The sequence below is a fragment of the Equus asinus genome, chromosome X (genome assembly GCF_041296235.1).
Source record: "Equus asinus isolate D_3611 breed Donkey chromosome X, EquAss-T2T_v2, whole genome shotgun sequence".
Lineage (NCBI taxonomy): Eukaryota > Metazoa > Chordata > Mammalia > Perissodactyla > Equidae > Equus > Equus asinus.
The window spans coordinates 132,018,372-132,024,872 of NC_091820.1; positions in this window are offsets into that span (position 1 = coordinate 132,018,372).

The window sequence follows — 6,501 nt, forward strand, 5'->3', positions numbered from 1 at the left end:
CAAGTGGGACTACATCAAACTAAAAAGCTTCTGCACAGTAAAAGAAGCAGTCAATAAAATGAAAAAGCAACCTACAGATTAGGAGAAAATACTCGCAAACCATATATCTGATAAGGGGTTAATATCTGAAGTACATAAGGAACTTATACAACTTATAGCAAACAAACAACTCAATTAAAAAATGGGCAAAGGACCTGAATATATATTTTTCCAAAAAGAACCATACAAATGGCCAACAGGTAAATAAAAAGGTGCTCGACATCACTAGTCATTAGGGAAATGCAAATCAAAACTACAATGAAATATCACCTCACAACTGATAAGATGACTATATCAAAAAGATATGAGGTAACAAATGCTGGCGAGGATGTGGAGAAAAGGGAACCCTTGTGCACTATTGGTGGGAATGTAAACTGGTGCAGCCACTATGGAAAACAGTATGGAGGTTCCTCAAAAAATAAAAAATAGAACTACCATATGATCTGGTAATTCCACTTCTGAGTATATACACAAAACAAATGAAATCAATACCTAGAAGAGATATCTGCACTCCCATGTTCATTGAATGGATTATTCACAATAGTCAAGATGTGCAAACAACTGAAGTGTCCATCAACAGATAAATGGACAAAGAAACTATGGAATATATATAGATATATATACAATGGAATAGTATTCACCCTTGAAAAACGAGATCCTGCCTTTTGTGACATGGATGAACTTTGAGAACAATATGCTAAGTGAAATAATGCAGATGGCAGAAAGAAAAATATGCTTCATCTCACTTATATGTGGAATCAAAAAAGCCAAATACATTGAAGCAAAGAGTAGAATGGTGGTTATGAGGGGTAAGGAGACAGCAGAAATGGGGAGATGGTGGTCAAAGGGCACAAAGTAGCAGTCCTAGAGGATGAATAAGTCTAGAGATGTAACGTACATCATGCTGATTATACTTAATAATACTGTATTATAGACTGTAAATTTGCTAAAAGAGTAGATTTCAGATGCTCTTACAACACACAAAAAATGATAACCCTATGAGGAGATAGATATGTTAATAGCTTGACTAATCATTTCACTATGGATATGTATATCAAATCATCATGTACCCTTAAACATGTACAGTTTTATTTAACAACAAACTAAAGTAAAGTAGAAATAAAGCCTTTCTCGAAAGACAAACAGATATTAAAGGAATTTCATGCCAGTAGATATGCTTTGCAAGAAATACTAAAAGTTAATCAGACAGAAGGAAAATGATACAGATCAGAAATTCAGATCACCATAAAGATGGGAAGAGAATAAGAGAAGAATAAATAAAAGTAATACAAAATATTTTATTTTTGTAGTTCTTAATTGGTCAGACAGGTAACTGTTTGTTCAAAGAAATCACAGCAACAATGTATTCAGTAACTATGGTGTATGGATAAGGGAAATGAATGAAGGAATAAAAAACAGAAGGACGTAATCAGAATGTTCTGGTATAGGGCACCTGCATATCCAGGAAGTGATAACGTATATTGGAAAGTGGATTTAGATTAACTATAAATGTATAGTGGAAATTCTAGGGCAAACACACACAAAAATTTTAAAGCAATATACTTCGTATAGTAAGAGAGAGGAAATAGAATCATATAAAATGCTCTATTAAAACAAAGAAGAAAAAGGAGGAAAGCTAAAAAAGAAATGAACTAGTGTAATGAGTAGAAAACAGTTATAGATATTAATCCAACAATATCAATAATCACTATAAATGTGAAAGGTCTAAACATAACAAAAGACAGAGACTGTCAGAATACATATTAAAAAAGAAGACCATGGGCAACAGATCCGGACACCTCAGCAAAGAAGATATACAAATGACAAATAAACATATGGAAAGATGGTCAACATCATACATCATTAGGGAATTGCAAATTAAAACAACGAGATACCACGACACACCTATTAGAATGAACAAAATTCGAAACAACTCACAACACCAAATGCTGGTGAGGATGTTGGGCAACAGGAACTCTTATTCATTGCTGGTATGAATGTACAATGGTACAGTCATTTTGGAGGACAGTTTGGCAGTTTCTTACAAAACTAAACCCACTTTTACCATGTGATCCAGCAATTGTGCCCTTTGCTATTTACCAAAAGCACTTGAAAATGTATGCCCATGTAACATTCTGCACATGAATATTTAAGAAACTTTATTCATAACTGTCAAAATCTGGAAGCAACCAAGACGTCCTTCAGCAGGTGAATGAATAAAAGGTGATACATCCAGGGGCCAGCCCGGTGGCGCAGTGGTTAAGTTCGCATGTTCTGCTTCTCGGTGGCCCGGGGTTCGCTGGTTCACATACCGGGTGTAGACATGGCACCGCTTGGCACGCCATGCTGTGGTAGGCATCCCACATAGAAAGTAGAGGAAGATGGGCACGGATATTAGCTCAGGACCAGGCTTCCTCAGCAAAAAGAGGAGGATTGGCGGTAGTTAGCTCAGGGCTCATCTTCCTCAAAAGGAAAAAAAAAAGTGATACATCCAGACAATGGAATATTATTCAGTACTAAAAAGAAATGGGCTATTGAGCCACAAAAGGACATGGAGGAACCTTAAATACATACAACTAAGAGAAAGAAGCCTATCTGAAAAGACTACATAGTGTCTGATTCTGGCTATATGACATTTTGGAAAAGGTAAAACTATGAAGAAAGTAACAAGATCAGTGGTTTCCAGGGCTTGGTGTGAGAGAGAGATGAACAGGCAGAGCACAGAGGATCTGTCGGCAGTGAAACTATTCTGTATGAGACTATAGTGATGGATACACGTCATTATACATTTGTCCAAATCCACAGGATGTGCAACACCCAGAGTGAACCCTAATGTATAGTATGGACTTTGGGTGATCATGATGTGTCAATGGAGGTTCATCAATTTAAAAAAATGTACCACTTTGTGGGGAGTGTTGATAATGGAGGAGATTAAGTTTGTGTGTGGGCCAAGGGTATATGGGAAATCTCTGTACATTCCTCTTAATTTTGCTGTGAACCTAAAAATGCTCTAAAAAATAATCTTAAAGAATTATAAAATGTACCATATGGATAGCCTTAAGAGGAAAAAAAATGACATGATCATATCAATTGATGCATCTGATAAAATCCAATATCCATTAATGAAAAAAGTTCTCAGCAAATGATAAGAAAAAGACCACCCCTCAAAATGGAAAATATGTCACTGATTCTTTTTTTTTTTTTTTGAGGAGGATTAGCCCTGAGCTAAGTGCTGCCAATCCTCCACTTTTTCCTGAGGAAGCCTGGCCCTGAGCTAACATCCATGCCCATCTTCCTCTACTTTATATGTGGGGCCCCTACCACAACATGGCTTTTGCCAAGCGGTGCCATGTCCGCACCCGGGATCCAAACCAGCGGACTCCGGGTCGCTGAGAAGTGGAACGTGTGAACTTAACTGCTGCGCCACCAGGCTGGCGCTGATTCTTTGAGAAGAAGACTCACAGAAGAGCAAACACAAATGTCCAATAAACAACTGAAAAAATATTCAGATTCTTTAGGAGTTGGGGAAATTTAAATTAAGTAACAAGCTGATATCACTTTCCACTCATTTGAATGGCACCAGCAACAAGAAGCATAACACCAATTGCTGTTGGGCATGAAGGGAAAAGTGCCCTCTTAAACACTGCTGGTGGAAATGTAAAGTGGTCTACATTTTTAAAGGTAGCCTATCATATATACAAAAATTAGAAATACATATACATTTTGACATATCAATGATATTCCTGGTAATTATTGCACTGAAATAGAAGTAAAACTTCTTAAAGGCATATGCATAAAAAATTTCATTATAACACTGTTCCCAGGATGAAGAAATGGGGGAACAAAAGGAAATGTGTATACCTAGGGACACGGATGACTGAAATGTGGTATATTCTTACCATGGACTAGTACCCATTCACTGAAAGAATGAACGGGAGCTACACCAGATGACTAGGAAAGATTATTCATGAGGTATTCTTATTTTTTCTTTTTGAGGAAGATTGGCCCTGAGCTAACATCTGTGTCCATCTTCCTCTACTTTCTCTGTGGGACGCCTACCACAGCATGGCTTGACAAGCGGTGCCATGTCCACACCCGGGATCCGAACTGGCGAACCCTCGGCCGCCGAAGCGGAACATGCACACTTAACCGCTGCACCACCGGGCTGGCCCCTCATGAGGTATTCTTAAGTGATAAAGCAAGAGGCATAAAAAGTAATTATAGGATGATGATAGTTTATAAATCAGTAACAAAAATCTAACACTTTTACATATGAAAATATACACTTACCTGAAAAAATAGGACTGTGGAGGATATTATGCATATGAAGAAATGTGTGCTGAAATACATACTATATCATTAAGCCAACAAAAGGAAAGGATGAAGAAGCACGGATGCTGGGAGGGGAAGATGAAGATACCCACAGTAAAAACAGCATGCGGCGTATGAGGCCAATTAAGTAACACATATACAATGTATAAATAATAAACTTATATATAATATAGGTATAAAAAGATATATGAAAGTGTATAAAGTCTTCCATTATAGCAATGGAAGCATCTCAAAAGGATGGGATTTAAAGTGACCTTTAACTTCTAATGTTATTTTTATACTTTATTAAATTAGAGATAATGAACACCTACTGGTTACAAAACGGAAAAAATGCAACATATTTCATACCAAAAAAAGGGAAAGGAAACGGGGACCTTTTACTTCCTATGTGACATTAACCTCTCCAAGTTCAATTTATCTCATGTGCAGCAGAGGTCACAGCACCTAGTAAAATATAACAATAACAACAAAGCTTATTGTAAATAGCTACTGTATACTTACCTCATGGTAGACCCTGTGATATGAGACTTTTATATGGAAGTTCTCATTAGATTCTCAGGCAAAACGTGTGTTAGTCTTTTTTTTCCCCAATGACATCAGATTTACTTCAAAAATAAAATTGCTCAATATGAGATAACATACCAAGTAAAATGTAAAACTATTTATAGACATGACAGGTACTATCACGGCATGATATTACATAGAAGCAAATTAACCAAAAATGAAGTACTATAAAATACCTAGTGATACATTTAGAAGAAATATTAAAAAAAAAAAAAGTCTCTCACACACAGACACACACATTATAAAGTTTCTGTAGGGAAAAACCAAACAGCTATTTAACTGCTATTTGACCTCAAACAAGACAGACTAGGAGCCTCTTGACTTGGAGAAGTTAGCTGTCTTGTTAAAATTTATTCTTGATTGAGATAAATACATGAAAATATCTTGACAAATGTCAAGAAACATAAAGTCCTAAGTAACAGTTCATATCATAAGATTCAATTTCAAGTTTAACAAAACATTGTAACACGCTGGTTTCCTATTGAAAAACAACTTACCAAACAGTATATAAAGATTAGGATAAGCATTCTTAACACACAAGATTAACCCACAGTATTAAATTACAATTTTTAATTTCAAGAGATATGTTTGGACTTGTGGTGGATGCTAGGAAAACCCATGGCTAAGCTGGCGGCACAGGCCATCTAACCTCCTTATGTGGTATCCACATACCTGAACACACAAGAACATCATAGGTGCAAAGGATCAACTGTCAATGGGATTAAAAGGGCACAGTCCCCGCACAGCCTGCAGTAGTGCTGATTGGCTGGTTTGAGTTTGCAATGAAAAGAACTTACTGATTATAACGAAATGACATGTGACTTCATTTTTCTATCTCAATATATTGAAATTAGATATTGTTCATTTCAAGAAAACTGAAAAATCATCTGGAAAATGATGAGAGTTAGAAAAGGGGTCAGTAATTTAGGCAGACAGAAAATATATATACAAAAATTAATAAATTTTTGATAGGCTAGCAATAGGTAAAAAATCAATTTTAAAATGATCCCATTTACAATAGAAAGAGAAAACGTATACAACTCATACACAAATTGATCAAGTAATGTTCAGTACAGAAACGAAGAAAGCTACAAAACTGTTCTGAGTGTTATAAAACAGCTTACAAAACTGGGGAGTTGTACATATGGTGGTGGAAGAGAAGGTCCTATTGCAAAAATGATGATTTTACTCATCTTTGTAGTATTGACAAGATAGACATCCCAATGGGATAGTTAGTTAAATCTGAGAAACTAGTATTAATATTGATCTCAAAGAATAATGAGGTGAGAGTATGCAAGAAATAAAAGACATCTGCAAGAAAAGTGCCTAAATTGTATTTTCAAGATATAATAATTAAAATACCAAACATACAAAGAACTCTTAAAACTCAACAATAAGAAAGTAAACAACCCAATCAAAAAAGTGGGCCAAAGACCTTAACAGACACTGGCAAATAAGCATATTAAAAAACACTCCACATCATATGTCATCAGTGAAATGCAAGTTAAAACCACGAGATACCACTATACACATATTAGAATAGCCAATATTGGGAACACTAACACC